Source organism: Globicephala melas, chromosome 6 (genome assembly GCF_963455315.2).
Source record: "Globicephala melas chromosome 6, mGloMel1.2, whole genome shotgun sequence".
Lineage (NCBI taxonomy): Eukaryota > Metazoa > Chordata > Mammalia > Artiodactyla > Delphinidae > Globicephala > Globicephala melas.
The window spans coordinates 30,272,013-30,291,006 of NC_083319.1; positions in this window are offsets into that span (position 1 = coordinate 30,272,013).

Sequence of the window (18,994 nt, forward strand, 5' to 3'; positions counted from 1 at the left end):
GATAAAACGCAAACAAAAAAATCAAACCGAAGGACAGAAAACAATGAATTTTCATCTTTTAGTGGATTAATATTTCCATCAGGAGTCTTCAAATGAAGTTTGTAATTACTACACTAACTTTCACCAGCATTACTTTTATGGTCTGTCACTAATACCATGTTTATTTTCTCCATTGACTTAGTGGACCAGAGAACATGCCAACTCTGTTGGTTGTCACCTGTTTCATCTTCTCTTCACACAGATACTTGATCTCTAGTATATGTAGCGTATGTCCATCTTTAGATTTGTGGGTTTCTTCAGTATTGTATATATTCTTGAGTACTAACCAACCAAACTTCTCCATTAATTCAATTTCCTTATTATGCCCTAGATGAGATTTACCAAGATGTGAGAAAGGTATTAGAGAGATATATGATCTTGAAGTCAGTAGAAGCCCTGGGGAAACAAGGGCAGAAGAACAGAGTAACCACCTGTGATCATTGTCATAAAACCATGTACAATATGGAACACTACCATTTGCCATTGCAGAGGTTTCAGAAAATTGTATATTATTTTGTGATAATATACTTTTTATTATGATCAGATATACATAACATAAAGATTACCATTTTATCCATTTTTTACCTTTTGACCTCCTTTATCCTTTTCTCCCCCCCTCCCCCCTCCCCACCTAAGGCAACTACCAATCTGTTCTCTATAACTATGAGGTTATACTATGGTTTTTTTTTAAAGAATCCACACCACATAAAGAGAAATCGTCTGGTATTTGTCTTTTTCTGACTTATTTCACTTAACATACTTCCGTTGAGGTTTGTCCATGTTGTTGCAGATGGCAAGATTTCATTTTTCTCTTTATGGATGAGTAATACTCCATTGTGTAAATATATATCACAGTTTCTTCATCAATCGATGGACACTTAGGTAATTGTTCCCATATCTTGACTATTGTATCTAGTACTGCAATGAACATGAGGATGCGTGTATTGTTTCAAGTTAGTGTTTTCATTTTCTTTGGATAAATACCCAGAAGTAGAAATACTAGATCATACAATAGTTCTATTTTTAATTTTTTGAGGAAACTCCATACCGTTTTCTATAGTGGCTACACCAGTTTACATTCCCACCAACAGTGCATAAGTGTTCCCTTTACTTCACATCCTCACCAACACTTATTTCTTGACTTTTTGACTGCAGCCATTCTGACAGGTGTGAAGTGATACCTTGTTTTGGTTTTGATTTACATTTCCCTGATGATTAATGATGTTGAGCATCTTTTTGTGTACCTGTTGGGCATCTGTACATCTTCTTTAGAAAAATATCTATTCAGGTAGTCTGCCCATTTTTTAATTGGATGTTTTTCCTTTGCTATTGACTTGTATGAATTCTTTATATAGTTAGGATATTAACCCCTTATCAGATATATTATTTGCAATTATTTTCTCCTATTCAGGTTCCCTTTTCATTTTGTTAACCTATGTTAAGGAACTTATCACCCGTTTTCTTCTGGGAGTTTTATGGTTACAGGTCTTATGTTCAAGTCTTTAATCCATTTTGAGTTAATTTTTTGTGTGTAATGTAAGAAAGTGGCCCAGTTTCATTCTTTTGCATATGGCTGTCCAGTTTTCCCCACACCATTTATTGACGAGACTGTCCTTTTCCCATTGTACATTCTTCGTTCCTTGTCATAAACTAATTGACCATATATGCATGGGTTTACTTCTGGGCTCTCTACTCTGTTCCATTGATCTATGGGTCTGTTTTTATACTTATACCACATTGTTTTAATTACTATAGCTTTGCTATATAGTTTGAAATCCAGAAGGATAGTGCCTTCAGCTTTGTTCTTCTTTCTCAAGATTGCTTTGGCTACTCAGGGTTTTGTGGTTCCATACAAATTTCCATTTTTGTTTGTCTCAGGGTATTTTTTTCCTCTTTTGATTTGTTCTTTGACCCATTGGTTGTTCAATAGCATGTTGTTTAACCTCCACATATTGGCTGATTTTGCAGGTTTTTTCATGTAATTTCTAGTTTTATACCATTGTGGTCAGAAAATATGCTTGATATGATTTCAGTACTCTTAAATTTATTAAGACCTGTTTTAATAAATATGACCTATCCTGGAGAATATTCCATGTGCACTTGAGAAGAATGTGTTCTTTTCCTTTTGGATGGAATGTCCTGTGTGTATCTGTTAGGTTAACCTGGTCTAATGTGTCACTTAAGACCAATGATTTCTGATTGATTTTCCACCTGGAGGATCTATCCATTGACATAATTGGGACTTTGAAGTCCCCTACTATTTCTGTATTACTGTCTATTTCTCCATTTAGGTCTGGTAATATTTGCTTTATATATTTAGGTGCTCCTACGTTGGGTACATGTATACTTATAAATCTTATATCTTCTCATTGGGTTGACGCCTTTCTCGTTAGGCGGCAACCCCTTTCTTTGTCTCTTGTGACAGTCTTTATTTTAAAGGCAATTTTATCTGATATAAGTATAGCTGCTCCAGCTTTCTTTTAGTTTCTATTTGCATGGAATATCTTTTTCCATCCCTCCATTTTCAGTCTATGTGTGTTCTTAATGTCTGACATGAGTCTCTTATAGGCAGCACATAGATAGTTTTTTTAGCCATTCAGCCACTCTGTATCTTTTGATTGGAGCATTTAGTCTATGTACATGTAAAGTAATTGTTGATAGTATGTACATATTGTTATTATGTTCATTGTTTTCTGGCTGCTTTTGTATTTCCTCTCTCTTTCTTCTTTTCTGGCTCTCTTCCCTTGTGGTTTGATAACTTTCTGTATGGTATGGTTATATTCCTTTCTCTTAATCTTTTATGTATTTACTGTAGTTTTTGCTTTGTGGTTACCAAGAGGCTTACAGATAACAACTTATATCTATAACAGTCTATTTTAAGTTGATAACTTCAGTTTGATCATATTCTGAAGCTCAACGTTTTTATCCCTCCATGTTTTATGTTTTTAATGTCACATTTAACATATTTTGTATTGTGTATCCCTTAACTAATTATTTTAATCATAGTAATTTCTACTATTTTGTCTTTTAACCTCCATACTGGCTTTATAAGTGATTAATCCATTACCTTTACTATATATTTACCTTTCCAGTGAGATTTATTCTTTCATATGTTTTCTAGTCATTAATCTTTTTTAAGTGTATAGTTCTGTGGTACTAAGTACATTCACATTGTTCTGCACCATCAGTACCATCCATCTCCAGAACTTTTTCATCTTCTCAAACTGAAACTGTGTACACATTAAACACTCCCCATTCCTCCCTCCTCCCAGCCCCTGGCAGTCATTCTACTTTCTGTCTCTAAATTGGACTATTGTAGATATCTCATCTAGGTGGAATCATATAATGTTTGTCCTTTTGTGACTGACTTATTTCACTGAACGTAATGTCTTCAAAGTCATTCATGTTGCAGCATATGTGAGAATTTCCTTCTGTGGTAATATACTTTAAAAATATTTCAGTTAAGAAAAATGTGTAAGGTTCATTTATGATCTGAATAAATCAAGGTATACTGCCCCTTTCTTATCCCCTGAATGTCTGAAGTTAGATTGTTAAAGTTGAGCTAATACTAGGAAGTTAAAGAGAGAGGGGAAATTTTGTCTTTATTATCAGCTATCACTTAAAGCCCTGTATTTCTTTTTCTGAAGAAAGTTAGGCGGGATGGAAGAATCACATATTTTTAGAGCGAATGAATTCCTGATACCCCCCATTTACAATATGACCCTGATGAGCACTCTTGACCCAAATACTATGGATGTAGAGATTATATTGTACCCATAATTGTATTCCCACTGCATGGCAACGTGCCTAGCACAGAGTGATTGTTCAAAATTTGCTGAATAAATAGAAACCTTTGATAATATTCTATAAATTTGGGAGGGGGCTATAAGAAAAGACAGTAAGCCAAAGATATATTTTATAAACTGGTGTAGGGAAAAATTTGCTGTGCTTGAGATACTGCCTTTTTCAGAGAATGAGTGTAAAACTATGCCTTTAGCAAACCATAGTTTGGTCCATTTATTTTCTTTTCCTTCTCTGAAGTTCTCTGATATTGACAGTTTACATGCAAGTAAACTCTAGTAGGAAAGTAGATAATGAGATATTTATACTGAGCAGGATGAGAAATTGGATATGGTTGTTTAATTGATTTTTGTCATAAGATCAGGTTGGATAGCAGTAGACCAATTTTAAGTTTGTTTTTGTTTTTAGTTTAACATTTTCCCATACTTGCCTCTGCCTGTGAGATGTTTCTTGAATTCTTTACCATCAGACTGGTCACAGCAAGATGTCCCATCAAAACAAAAGAATGCAATCTAGCCAATTATCTTAGCTTTCCTGTCTGCTAATAATTTAATTAATTCTAAATAATTTAGAGTATAAACCATGTTAATGGAGTGTTATTTGTTTTATGTAATCGAAAGATGCATGTTAAATTTGGAAATACTATTACATTATGTGGATAAAAATAAACTCTAAATATGTAACTAGCTAGCAATAAAAATATAGTTTGAAATGTGCTTTTTTTTCTTTTATTGGAATTTTCACAAAAAAGACTTATCTCTCAAATATAATAAAAGTTTCTACCAAAGACAACTAATTATTTTTTATTACAGATCTCTACCACAGTATTCACCAGAGTAAAACTACCTTATTCTACCATATTTTACAACTGCCTTTATTTAAGAGGCTGATATCTTTGTTAAAAGCATAAACAATAACAACAAAGAAATAATCAGTAGTATCTTGTTTCAACTATAATAGTGTTAAATTATTCAGGATCTATTTATTCCTTAAAATTCAACTTTAATTAATCTGAATATTTCTCAGTCTTCTCAACAAATATAATTTTATTTCCTAATTTTTGTTAGTCAAAGACTATTACCAGATTATAAACTCTTTGAAGGCATTTCTCCCTGATAGCACTGTACCTTACATTTATTTAGTGTTTAAAACTATTTGTTGAGTAAATAAATGAATGAACTAATGACTGAAAAGTAGCATTAAAGGGCTTCCCTGGTGGCGCAGTGGTTGAGAGTCCGCCTGCCAATGCAGGGGACACGGGTTCGTGACCCAGTCCGGGAAGATCCCACACGCCGTGGAGCGGCTAGGCCCGTGAGCCATGGCCGCTGAGCCTGCGCATCCGGAGCCTGTGCTCCACAACGGGAGAGACCACAACAGTGAGAGGCCCATGTACTGCAAAAAAAAAAAAAAACAACTACATTTGAGGTAAGGAACTGAAAACACAGTTCCACAGCTATTTTTTAATGAATATAGGTAGTTAAATTGAATTTCTTAGCTGTCAGGGTTTTTTGTTTGTTTTTTGGGTTAGTTTTTTTTTTGTTTTGAGCAATGATCAACACAATTTTGAAAATCTGAAAATTCTTGATATTGAAATTTAGCTTGATTTGTGAATTTCTTTTCAGAGAAATCTTTATATTATAGTAACTCCTCTTGCTAGAAAGCTGCTGATTTGTAAGTTTCTCCATAGGAGATTTCTGTGGCTATTCACTAAGTGTAGAGTTTTATCAGGTAGTTGTACGCATACACTAAATAGCCTCTACCCCTTCAATAGCACTAAACTTTGAGAGATTGCAGTGTAATACAGGCATTAAGTTGGGAGCTCCCATCTCTGTCTGGAGTTTAATTACAGTCTGTGGCACTTACTAGCTGTGTGACTTTGGGAAATCACATAGCTCTTCTAACCCTTGGTTTCTGCAACTATAGAGTGTATATAATAAATATAACTTACTCACATGGCCATTGTGAAAATTGAGTAAAATAAAACTATTAAAGCTCTTAGCATTATCTGTTATTATCTTGATGTAGAACGTTTACCATAAACTCATGAGTATTGCATAATCACTGTCCTTTTATTTTTTTTTACAGCTTTCCTTATTTAAAATTTATTGAAGTATAGTTGACTTACAATATTATATTAGTTTCAGGTGTGCAACATAGTAATTTGACATTTTTATAGATTACACACCATATGGATAATCCCTGTCTTTGATCTCTATCCCAAGGAACTTTTGAATATTGCTTTTAAATTTTTAAAGACTACTCAATAAATCAGTCTGTAATTCATTATTTTATATTTCTGTTTGATGTTACCAATATTGTAGCCTTCAAATTATGGAGTTTGATTTCTGAAATAAAAGTTTCCAGGTCCAAACCCTGGCTGTTTCATTTGCTCTATGTATAACTTGAGTCAGAGTTTGTAACCTGTATATCCCACAGCTTCCTCACTTGTAAAATGAAACTAATATTTTATAGAATAGGGTGTTTGTCAGATGAGAATGATGCATGGAAACCACTTATGCTTGGCATATAGTAAGCACTCAATACATGATAGCTGAAAGAGAAAAATAATTATTTAGTAAAGCTCCACAGTCCTTCTCCCCTGTTTTAGTCTGACTTTTATGGATAACATTCTTACAGATACTAATGGATAACTATTAATAAGTATTGAATATTCAGAATGGTATTGATTTTTATGAAGTTAAAAATCCATTGAAAATTTTAAATTAGAAGAGTAGACATTTACTGGATATGCCTTGGGAAACTGATCAGATTTCAAAGTTTCAGAATATGAAATGTGAGTCCAAAATAATGTGATTATTAAAGATTTATTTCTTTGGAATAGAGCCACCATAACTTCTAAACGTATGATTTAGAAATAAGGTCTTGTCAAATAACACAGAAGAACAATGAAACATAATATCTATCAGGAAAAGAGAGAAATGGCTAACTCAGCAAAACTGACTTATCCAGTAACTGAGAATTGAGCTTGTTACTAGTGAAATGATTTTTCCAAAGATGAGTTGCTCCTGGCAGTTATTACACTTGGAAGTACCAAGCCCTGACTTGTGGTTTTTAGATTTTCAGCTTCCTGAATGACTGCTGCTAGCCACGCAGTTGTTAGATGCCTTATCTACTCCCATCGTGGATATCCTCTAGTTAACTTATATCAGAATCATTTAAAAAGACCATCCTGAAGTTCTGGCACTGTTTGAAGAGCATACGAAAGAAAAGTGAGTGTGTGTGTGTGTGTGTGTGTGTGTGTGTGTGTGTGTGTGCACTCACATACATGTGCAGTCATATGATTGGTCTAGGGGAAGAAGAGGAAGTTCAATGTGCCTGTGTGCCTTAGAATCCCTAGAGGGAATGATGGAAAACTCTGTACAGCTCCCAGGGAAAATATATCTTCAGAGAAATTATCAGGGCTAGTATGTAATTAAATTTTCTGTAGAAATGGAAGGCTGTCCCTATAAATATTATAATGTAGCAATAGAACTGAATCCACTGAAGATAGGAGGAAAACAAGGTTAGTTTAAAAAACTACTGTGTTATTGCTAAACACAAAATAATTCTTAGAAAAAGGATGATTTTGATAGATACATTGTTTTTCCTTTTCCTTACAATAACTTTTTGTGTGTTGTTTACTAGTTATGCAGATAATTTTTGTTCATTTTATGAGATCAGGAATTTTTTTGGATGAAGTTTCATTTTTCACAATTCAACCACCCAGAAATAATCATTATTGATAATTTTGTGCTCATAGTCTAGTTTCATATATATAGTCCCAATTAGAATTTAAAAATTAGTAATAATGTCTCCTTCACAAATGAAAACAGGTATAAACCAAATGTATAGATGTGCCATATTATTATACTTAGCAATTCTTTTCTCAACATGAAATATTATTTCTGAATATAAATAAAATTGTTTTAAGATAATTTTTAAAGAACTTTAACATAGAAGTGTTTTTAATTTACAGAAAAATTGCATTATGTTTTCCTTTTAAATTTTCTTTTGAGAATTCTCAAACACAGAAGAGAATTAAGTATAATACTCTCCCATATTATTAATACACTGTTTGTATTCTTCCCTTATTTTTCTTGGTTCAAATTTTAAATTTTATTCTGTTGCGTGATTGTAAAAAACCACTGAAATATCTTCCAAAGCAGCTGTGTAGTTTCACATTACTACTAGCAATCAATGAGAGTTCCTGTTGTCCTGTTTCCTTACTAGCAACTTGCTGTTTGTCTGTTTGTTTTACTGAAGTACAGTTGATTTACAATATGGTATTAATTTCAGGTATATAGCTTAGTGAGTCAGTATTTTTACAGATTATACACCATTAAAAGTTATTACAAAAATAAAGGCTGTAATTCCCTGTGCTGTACAATATACCCTTGTTGTTTATGTATTCCATACATGGTAATTTGTATCTCTTAATCCTCTACCCCTATCTTGCACCTTCTACCTTTCCTCTCCCCACTGGTAACCACTAGTCTGTTTTCTGTATCTGTAAGTCTGTTTCTGTTTTCCTTTATACATTCATTTGTTTTATTTTTTTTGGCTCCACGTATAAGTCATATCATACAGTATTTTTCCTTCTCTGACTTATTTCACTCTGCAAAATATTCTCTAGGTATACCCACATTGCTGCAAATGGAAGGATTTCATCCTATTCTTTATGTCTGAGTAATATTCCATTTTATATATATATATACATACACACATACATATATATGTATGTATGTATGTGTGTATATATACACACACATTCTCACCAACAGGGTAAAAGGGTTCCCTTTTCTCCACATCCTCACCAACATTTGTTATTTGTAGACTTTTTGACGGCCACTGTCGACAAATAACAAGGCCAAGGGTGTTGGTAAGACTGAGATTCTGAGATTATCATATTTTCCTTAGAGCAAGATTTCAGGAAGACGTTATCAAGACGTATGTCTAGCATGCTAGTCCTTAGCATAGAATTTTCTGAGAAAAAGTATTCTGAACATCCTGTTTACCTTTCTTACCCCAAACCCCAACATGGTACGGAAGTTGAGATTCTAGTTAAAGTTTATCCCTGGGTAGCAGTGGAATTGCCCCATGAGTCTTCTCCATTGAGTTACTCTTCAGCTGCTAAGACCTAATTATAGGGATGTAACCTCAAAAGTTACTTCCTAAGCCTCAAAAAGAGTGTCTCCGTAGCATAGAAAACATGGAAATAGACAAATATTAGACTGAGTTAATAGTCATGGCCTAGTCAGATATACTGAAGAATGAAGGCCAATTATGAGGAATTACACCAGATTTAACTCAAGAAGCATATTATTAAAATCCAAATAAATGTTCTCTAGGAATGATATCCTTCTGTCACTATTTAAATTCCCTCTTTATAAGTCATAATTCTCAAAGAAAAAGGTAGCACACAAAAACAGGTCGTTTGAGAGGATATTGACAAAACAGTTGAATTACAAGATTGAACAGGACTGAGGGCAAGAATGGCGTTGTTCCTTGAGACTGGTGACAGTGGGGGAGTGATTACCACCCTTAGGCCTGAAGTTCAAGGGGAGAAAGTAGTTATTAAAACTCAAAAAAAATAGCTATACGGAGAGGGCAACCTGAGAAGGGCTCTGGACTTTGGTAGAGGGGTGCTGCCAACCTATACAGAGCAGGCAGTGAGGGACAGTGAGGGGGCCAAGAGAGTAAACACTCCATCCTTACTTTCCTTCTCCCCGCCCTGATATTCTGTCAGGGTCTCCGCTTGCCTGCATCTAATTGAAAGCTACGAGACAAGGGGAGTTGGTTAAAGCAATGCAAGGGTGTTAGCTTCTCTAGGCACAGAGCAGAGTGAGAGAAGGGAGAGGAGGTAAAAAGTGATTCCTCTCACTTCAAAAGAGAAGCTTGAGTCCAGGCTGCCAGACGCAGTCTGCAATCCAACATGTTAAGTCTAGGAATTAATCAGGCCAGTTTTGCAGAGAGTAGAATGAGGAGCTGAGAGTTATCTAAGAGCACATACAGAGCAAAGTCCAAAATACAAAACTGGACAGGCAGTGCAGTAAAGGTAATCATCCGAAAGTGTTGGCAGAAAGGTAGATTCTAACGAGAAACTATAGGAGATTAGAGTCATCCCACAGAAGAGGGAGGTCTGAGTGGGACAGCCCTATGTGATCTCCTACTAGATAGTTCAGCACACAAAACTGTTTCTGAGTTATGAGGGAAACACAGTTGGCATAAGGAAATGTTTAAAAATTAACTTACATTGCCTGTTTGGGTGCAGTAAAATGAATTCACTTGTATACTGCTGGAAGCAGTGAAAATTGTTCATACCCTCTGGGAAACAATATGTAGCAAGAGCCCTAAAATGTTCCATACTCCTTGACTGAAAATAACAAGTTTTACTGGATACTTCGTCATATTTATTTTTAATAAAAGTGTATTTAGTAAGTAACACTGCTGAAAACATCTTAATGTGAATTTAGGGGAGGAGATGCATAATATTCTCCCCCTGCAGCTGAGTTGGACTGGGATTAAACTGGCCATGCTGTTTTAGCAGGAATGCAGAGGGAAAACATGTAGCACATATTCCAGATTGTGTCCACGAAAAAAAAAAAATAATGCTAGGGTGAAAGCTGGATGATAACGTTCACAAAAGTTTATCAAACAAAGGAGCCTTAAGAATTATGTGGGGCGTTGAGATCCTGAGCCAAGGGTTTGGAATAGTCAGGAAAGACACAAATAAAGAGCAGTGTGTCAAATGGACAAAGGGGAAGTGTATTTGGGAAAATAGTAAAAGCAATGATTGTTCCCAATAGCTGACATATGACATGATGCTGCGAGGGTGGAGGAAGATGTGAAAAAGAAGGATTCACTTAACTGATAGCAGCCAGGGACCAGGGAGAGCGACCGCTGAGTCTGTCAACAAGCACAGGAGGATTTCTAGCACCAAATCTACTTCATAAGGAGTCTTAACAGTGAATGTGGGCCTTCCTAGGGCCTGGGGGCTCTTGTGACAAAGAGTCAAGGTGGGCTCTAACAATTAAGCCTTGTATAGCCAAAATTCATAGGTGGTAGGGCATAAGGGAAAGAATCTGCTTTAAGTTGATTACTTTTGTAATAACCCACTTTAGAGAAATTATGTGACATCCTTTATTAAATCCAAAGCACCTAAACTCTGGCACCTTGAGGAGACGATGGGCAAGAGGAAACACCGTAAAACAGAAGTGATTATTTTTACCCCCAAAAGGCAGTGACAGATCAGGCCAGGAGTTATGCATTCTTAGACTGACAGGCAACGGAGTATGGTAAGAAAGTACAAGGATCTGGGAGACAGAAAAGATCTGATGTTAAATCTCAACTGTATGATCTTGGACAAGTCACTTAATTTCTCTGAGCCTTTTCTTTGATGACAGTAAAATATAACTGTGAGTATTGTTGTGAGAAGCTAATAGTGTTATGTATATTAATTTATAGACTTCTACATGTGTGCCAGCTAGCTAATTCAACTGCAAAGTTTGATACAAGCACCAGCTCTGAATCACTGTTAGGAGTTAGTCATTATCGATTCTTCCTCACTGTTATTTACAAATTAAGTTCTCCTTTTATGAGAAAATCCACGCATTGACTCAGAACTGGAGAATGCTATGCAAATTCTGTGCCTGTTTACACTTGCCTAGAAATAAGGATGCTAACAATTTTAATTAATCTTTTGACAGCTATCAAAATCCAATCCTGAGGGTGATGGACACAAGGGCACCTCACCACCAATTCTTAAGGGAATTAAAAGAATAAAATTTACTTTAACCATTGCTCAGAGCTTTTTTGTAATACATACATAAAGAAAGAAGGGTACATATGGAGTCTAGAATGTGCGAAAAAGAAGCCTGAGGCTCATAGTTAAATTGCACGGATAAAACTTTCAAAACATTTCACATTGGCTTATAGAAGGTCATATTACAGATTTAACAGATACTACCTTCCATCTTTAAAGAAACATAGTTATAAGAAAGAACATTATTTTTTCTTCACATTAGTGGTAAAACTTTGAAATCCAAGTAAAGTCTGGAGTTATTTGATAGAAATGTACAAATGCTGGCTTATTTGTTGTGACAAATGCATCATGGTGGTGCAAGATACTAACATTAGAAGAAACTGGGTAAAGATAGTACAGTAACTCTCTGTACTATCTTTGCATCTTCTCTGTACACATAAAACTATTCTAAGATAATAAGTTTATTTTAAAAGTGACAGTTTTAACTTACCACTAAGCATTTCTATGAAACTCAGAATCCAAATTTTGTACTACAGTATACACACAGTGTACTGTGTATAGTATTAAAAGCTTAGACTATCACCAATCTATTATTAGAACTTTAGACAAAAATCTTCTACTTATAAAATTTAAGCCGGAAATATATTAGAAAGCAAGAAGTGGCACGAATTTTGTCACAAGATAAAGAGAAATTGTGACCTAAGTTCTGTACTCAGAACAAACCAGAAAGCTGAGCAGTCACTTTTCAAATTTCCAGAAAATTTCTGATGTTACAAAAGGCTATTTCACAGGCCCTTTCCTCCATTACTGTGTCTCCTCTTGTATCCATTCTGGTTCTACAATTCACAATCACGCAACAGAATAAAATTTAAAATTTGAACCAAGAAAAATAAGGGAAGAATACAAACAGTATATTAATAATATGGGAGAGTATTATACTTAATTATCTTCTGTGTTTGAGAATTCTCAAAAGAAAATTTAAAAGGAAAACATAATCTTCCAAAATCATACACCAGAGAAAGTGAGTGGAAAAACCATTATTGAAAAAGCTATCTAAGATACAGATAATATTCTCAAACTTCTTAGGAGGTAAGACAAACTTTCTAGGAAAATTCACTATATAAATTGTCTAATTTTTTTAGTCCTGGACAGATAAAAACTTTCCAAAATCTTACCCAATTCTGTAAATGTTTTCTAAATTTCAACTGTTGAAGAATCAAATGATTCCCCTAAGTTAGGATCCCCACAGCACAATTCCCCACAGATGAAGGGTTGTATTTTAATGAAACATGGTTCTTACTCTCTAGTGACTTTCTCTTTTCACCAAATTTTCAAAGGTGAATATTTAAATAGCTGAGACAATAATTTGCTATCTTTCACATGTGACACTTTAAAATCCTTAGGTGAAGGACTATGAAATTTATCCTTTTTCTAATAACACCTAGAGTTTTAAAAATGGAAGGATCATCAGCGCTCCTGTATTGATAATGGACAAGTTTCAGAAAGGGAAAAAAAGTTATCAATTATTAAGTATCTACTGTATGCACTTTATCAAATTCCTCATTTAATTCTTTTAGTGAACCATGACACTGATGACAAGCAAAGTATCTGAGAAGCTAAGTAACCAGCATGATGCAAAGGTTACTAATTGATTGATATGGAATTCAAACAAGCTTGTCTGACCCCAGAGACAGACTTCATAAGCACCACAGTTGTCTCAGATATTTCTTATTGTATATGTTCAAACAGCATTTTCTAATCTCTCCCATGGAGACATTTACTAGAAATGTGTAAACACATTGGAAGATTTTCCAAGATGAGCAATCTAAATGTTGAAGGCAGACTGAAAATCAGTTATTATGAGGAATGAAGGAGACTGCACTTACAGCCATCTGACATTAAGGGAGGAACTTGAAATCTGTGAAAAAAATCTCTGCAATGGCAAGTAACATGATTAATGAGTTGCTTAGTAGAGTATATTAATAGTATAATGGGAAAAGTTGCATAACTAACTTTTGGAGAAAATAACTCAAGAACAGGTGCCTTTTAAATTGCCTGTTTTAAAATTGTATTTTTGTTGTATCTTTGTTATCAAAATAGTGAATTTATCCACAATAGAATATTTGAAAAATATTTAAAAATCATCAAATATAAAATATATTACAGTTTCGACCATCCAGCAATAACTACCACTAGTGTTGTGAATATATGCTTCAACTTAGTTATACATACATGCACATATTTATATATATATGTAGATATATGAATATACCCATATAAGTATTATATGCATATAATTTTTCGAGATTTTAGATGTCTGTTCTTTGGAAATAATTGAGAGTATCTTTGTGACTTCAATATGTAATCTAATTCTTTTAAATATTTGAGACTAGAAGAAAACTTTCCCAACATTTTCCCTTAAGAATTTAAAAGCTATAGAAAAATTCCAAGAACAACACAAGGAATATCTATATGTTCCCAGATGCACCAGTTGTTATCATTTTACCATGTGTGCTTCATCTCTCATCTCCCTCTCATCTCTCTTTCTCTCCCTCTCTTTCTGTCTCTAAATATATATATATATATAGACACCTACATTTATATGTGTTTATGAGTTTGCAGACAGTGTGACACTTTACCTCTAAATACTTCAGAATAAGAATGTTCTTTCTCGTACATAATCACACAAATGCACACACTGAGGCAATTTACCATCAATATAATATTAGTAGCAAAATTACAGCCCATATTAAAATTATTCCGCTTGTTCCAGTAATATCCTTTATTGCTTTTGGTTTGTTAGTTTTGATCCAGGACCCAATTAAGGATTATGCATTGCATTTAGTTGTCATGGCTTTTCGTCTTCTTTAATATATTAAAGGAAGAAAGAAAAGTTCCCAAACCTCTGTCTTTTGTGCTACTGAAATAGTTTATGCACCCAGGCCAGTTGTCTTGCAGAATTTCTGTCAGTTTGGCTTTGATTGTTTCCTCATGATTAGATTGATTGAATTTTGTTTTCTCTTTTAGGATACAATATAGTGATGTCTTTCCCGTTTCTATGCAGCATAGCAGAAAATCTAGGAAGTCAAACTAACAGGTCAAACTCCCTATCATTAGTGTTGAGTTTGGTCACTGTGAAAGTGGTATCCACCAGATTTCTCCATGGGAAAGAAACCTCTTTCTCTGCGATTAAAAGCCATTCTTTGGGATGACGCTATGAGACTATGTGAATATCCTATTCTTCATCTTTCTCACGATGGTTTTATCATCCACTGATAATTCTTGTCTGACTCAAGTATTATGATCATTTTACAATTTTGATTTTTTTTAATTATTGTATCTCTTTTATAATTTAGTTGTCATTTCTGTGTAAAGAGATTTTACCCACTCGCATTTCATTGTCCTGTATTCCTTTGGTCAGTGTATTGTAACCCTATTCTGACAGTGTTTATTTTTACTTGCAAATTTTCCCCAATTTAGCAGAGGGAACTCCCAAGCTGCCCTTGTGTCCTTTTAACATCTTTCCAACAGTTTTTAGTTTTGTTGTTGTTTGGTTGATTTTTTTTTTTTTTTTTTTTTTTTTGGCGGATGGAAACAGCAACTTCCTTTATTTCTGGTACAAACAGATATTCCAGGGAACCCTTACTTTCCCTGAATCCGTTATTTCTCATTTCCCCAAAGAGCCCTGATTCCTTCGAGTTAATGGGAAATATTATTTAGAAATGAAGGTTTGGTGTTAGGTGTTCTGCTTGTTACTTGAGTGCAACACTTCTAGACCATGTCAGTAGACAGTTGTATGAGTTTATACTGATTCTTCTAATTTCAGTCTGACACCACAGACTTATTCCTCTCATTTTTGTTTTTGAACATGTTTATTGGAGTATAATTGCTTTACAATGCTGTGTTAGTTTCTGCTGTATAACAAAGTGAATCAGCTATACATATACATATACCCCATATCCTCTCCCTCTTGCATCTCCCTCCCACCCTCCCTATCCCACCCCTCTAGGTGGTCACAAAGCACCCAGCTGATCTCCCTGTGCTATGCAGCTGCTTCCCACTAGCTATCTATTTTACATTTGGTAGTGTATGCATGTCAGTGCCACTCTCTCACTTCATCCCAGCTTACCCTTCCACCTCTTCATGTCCTCAAGTCCATTCTCTATGTCTGCATCTTTATTCCTGTCCTGCCCCTAGGTTCTTCAGAACCATTTTTTTTTTTTTAGATTCCATATATATGTGTTAGCATACGGTATTTGTTTTCCTCTTTCTGACTTACTTCACTCTGTATGACAGACTCTAGGTCCATCCACCTCACTACAAATAACTCAATTTCGTTTCTCTTTATGGCTGAGTAATATTCCGCTGTATATATGTGCCACATCTTCTTTACCCATCTGTCAGTGGACACTTAGGTCACTTCCATGTCCTGGCTATTGCAAATAGTGCTGCAATGAACATTGTGGTACATGACTCTTTTTGAATTATGGTTTTCTCAGGGTATATGCTCAGTAGTGAGATTGCATGGTCATATGCTAGTTCTATTTTTAGTATTTTAAGGAACCTCCATACTGTTCTCCATAGTGGCTGTGTCAATTTACATTCCCACCAACAATGCAAGAGCGTTCCCTTTTCTCCACACCCTCTCCAGCATTTATTGCTTGTAGATTTTTTGATGATGGCCATTCTGACTGGTGTGAGGTGCTACCTCATTGCAGTTTTGATTTACATTTCTCTAATGATTTGTGATGTTGAGCATCCTTTCATGTGTTTGTTGGCAATCTGTATGCCCTCTTTGAAGAAATGTCTATATCGGTCTTCTGCCTATTTTTGGATTGGGTTGTTTGTTTTTTTGATATTGAGCTGCACGAACTGCTTGTGTTTTTTGGAAATTAATCCTTTATCAGTTGCTTCGTTTGCAAATATTTTCTCTCATTCTGAGGGTTGTCTTTTCATCTTTTTTATGGTATCCTTTGCTGTGCAAAAGCTTTTAAGTTTCATTAGGTCCCATTTGTTTATTTTTGTTTTTATTTCCTTTTTCTCTAGGAGGTGGGTCAAAAAGGATCTTTCTGTGATTTAAGACATAGAGTGTTCTGCCTATGTTTTCTTCTAAGAGTTTTATAGTGTCTGACCTTACATTTAGGTTTTTAATCCATTTTGAGTTCATTTTTGGTGTTAGGAAATGTTCTAATTTAATTCTTTTCCATGTAGCTGTCCAGTTTTCTCAGCACCACTTATTGAAGGGGCTGTCTTTTCTCCACTGTGTATTCTTGCCTCCTTTATCAAACATAAGGTGACCATATATTCATGGAATTATCTCTGGGCTTTCTATCCAGTTCCATTGATCTATATTTTTGTTTTGGTGCCAGTACCATACTGTCTTGATTACTGTAGCTTTGTAGTATAGTCTGAAGTCCGGGAGCCTGATTCCTGCAGCTTCATTTTTCTTTCTCAAGATTGCTTTGGCTATGCAGGGTCTTTTGTGTTTCCATACAAATTGTGAAATTTTTTGTTCTAGTTCTGTGAAAAATGCCATTAGTAGTTTGATAAGGATTGCACTGAATCTGTAGATTGCTTTGGTAGTATAGTCATTTTCACAATGTTGATTCTTCAAATCCAAGAACATAGTATATCTCTTCATCTCTTGGTATCATCTTTAATTTCTTTCATCAGTGTCTGATAGTTTTCTGCATACAGGTCTTTTTTCTCCGTAGGAAGATTTATTCCTAGGTATTTTATTCTTTTTGTTGTAATGGTAAGTGTGAGTGTTTCCTTTATTTCTCTTTTTTTGTTGTTATTTTGTTGTTATTTTGTTGTTAGTGTAGCCAGAGATTTCTGTGCATTAATTTTTTTATCCTGCTACTTTACCAAATTCATTGATTAGCTCTAGTAGTTTTCTGGTAGCATCTTTAGGATTCTCTATGTATAGTTTCATGTCATTTGCAAACCGTGACAGCTTTACTTCTTTTCTGATTTAGATTCCTTTTATTTCTTTTTCTTCTCTGATTGCTGTGGCTAAAACTTCCAAATCTATGTTGAATAATAGTGGTGAGAGTGGGCAACCTTGTCTTGTTCCTGATCTTAGTGGGAATGGTTTCAGTTTTTCACCATTGAGGACGATGTTGGCTGTGGGTTTGTCATATATGGCCTTTATTTTTTATTATTATTTTTAATGATTTTGGATATACATATATTTTTTAATAATTAATTATTTTTGGCTGCATTGGGTCTTCGTTGCTGCACAGGGACTTTCTCTAGTTGTGGCGAGCCGGGGCTACTCTTCATTGTTGTGTGTGGGCTTCTCATTGCAGTGGCTTCTCTTGTTGCGGAGCACAGGCTCTAGGGCGTGCAGGCTCATTAGTTGTGGCTCAGGGGCTCTAGAGTGCATACTTAAGAGTTGTGGTGCACAGGCTTATTAGTTGCGCCATGGCATGTGGGATGGTCCCAGAAACAGAGTTCAAACCCATGTCCTATGCATTGGCAGGTGGAATCTTAAGCACTGTGCCACCAGGGAAGTCTCTATAGCCTTTATTGTGTTGAGGTAGGTTCCTTCTATGCCTGCTTTCTTGAGAGTTTTTATCATAAATGGGTGTTGAATTTTGTCAAAAGCTTTTCTTGCATCTATTGAGATTATCATGTGGTTTTTATCCTTCAATTTGTTAATATGGTGTATCACATTGATTGATTTGCATATATTGAAGAATCCTTGCATTCCTGGGATAAACCCCACTTGAGCATGGTGTATGATCCTTTTAATGTGCTGTTGGATTCTGTTTGCTAGTATTTTGTTGAGGATTTTTGCATCTATGTTCATCAGTGATATTGGCCTGTAGTTTTCTTTTCTTGTGACATCTTTGTCTGGTTTTGGTATCAGGGTGATGGTGGCCTCGTAGAATGAGTCTGGGAGTGTTCATCTCTGTGCTAGATTTTGGAAGAGTTTGAGAAGGATAGGTGTTAGCTCTTCTCTAAATGTTTGATAGAATTCACCTCTGAATCTATCTCATCCTGGGCTATTGTTCATTGGAAGATATTTAATCAGTTTCAATTTCAGTGCTTGTGATTGGTCTGTTGATAATTTCTATTTCTTCCTGGTTCAGTCTCAGAAGTTTGTGCTTTTCTAAGAATTTGCCCACTTCTTCCAGGTTGTCCATTTTATTGGCATATAGTTGCTTGTAGTAATCTCTCATGATCCTTTGTATTTCTGCACTGTCAGTTGTTACTTCTCCTTTTTCATTTCTAATTCTGTTGATTTGAGTCTTCTCCCTTTTTTCCTTGATGAGTCTGGCTAATGGGTTATGAATTTTGCTTATCTTCTCAAAGAACCAGCTTTTAGTTTTATTGATCTTTGCTATTGTTTCCTTAATTTCTTTTTCATGTATTTCTGGTCTCACC